The following is a 784-nucleotide window of genomic DNA, read 5'->3' on the forward strand; positions in this document are numbered from 1 at the left end:
CACCAGTAGACCCTCTGCCCGAACCAGAGTGATCCCTCAGGCAGTTGAGGAAGCAATTAGACATAGAGGAGGATGAGGAGAAGATAGAGATTCCTGTCCATACACTAGTAAATATGGGAGACGATAATAACAACGTCGCTGAAGCCAACAGGACGATGTACGAGTTTACTAGACCTTCCTTGGAGAAGACGCACACCAGTATATTGAGGCCACTTGTTGCAGAGAATAATTTTAAAATTAAGCCAAATGTCATTCAGATGGTGCAATAGAGTGTACAGTTTGGGAGCTTGCCCAGTGAAGATCCTAATGGCCACATTGCAAATTTCTTGGAGATTTGTGATATCTTCAAGATAAATGGGACTACCGATGATGCCATTCGACTTAGGCTGTTCCCATTTTCCTTGAGGGATAGAGCAAAGAGATGGCTACATTCCCTACTAGCTAACACTATCACCACCTGGAGTTCTTTGGTTGAGAAATTTATTTATAAGTACTTTCCTCCTGCTAAGACTGCAAAGATGCATAATGATATTTCTTCTTTTGTGCAGTTTGATGATGAGAGCATGTATGATGCGTGGAAGAAGTATAAGGACTTGCTGAGATGTTTCCCACACCATGGTTTTCCATTAGGGATGTAGGTGCAGACTTTTTATAGTGGCTTAAACTTAGCCACCTAGGCAAGATGGTGATGTAAAATTGTGGGGGCCATCAATAGTAAGATACCAAAGCAGGCCCAGAACTTAATTGAAGAGATGGCCATGAACACATACCAATGGCGCCTTTC

General features: G+C 42.6%; 1 non-coding gene across 1 annotated transcript; it reads right to left on the reverse strand.

Moving 5' to 3' along the window:
• Window positions 1–516: 516 nt before the first annotated feature.
• On the reverse strand, window positions 517–622 carry LOC112533858. The gene has a single exon (XR_003078212.1). It is a non-coding gene; the product is annotated as a small nucleolar RNA R71 (small nucleolar RNA).
• Window positions 623–784: the final 162 nt, after the last annotated feature.

This window comes from Ricinus communis, chromosome 7, assembly GCF_019578655.1.
Source record: "Ricinus communis isolate WT05 ecotype wild-type chromosome 7, ASM1957865v1, whole genome shotgun sequence".
NCBI lineage: Eukaryota > Viridiplantae > Streptophyta > Magnoliopsida > Malpighiales > Euphorbiaceae > Ricinus > Ricinus communis.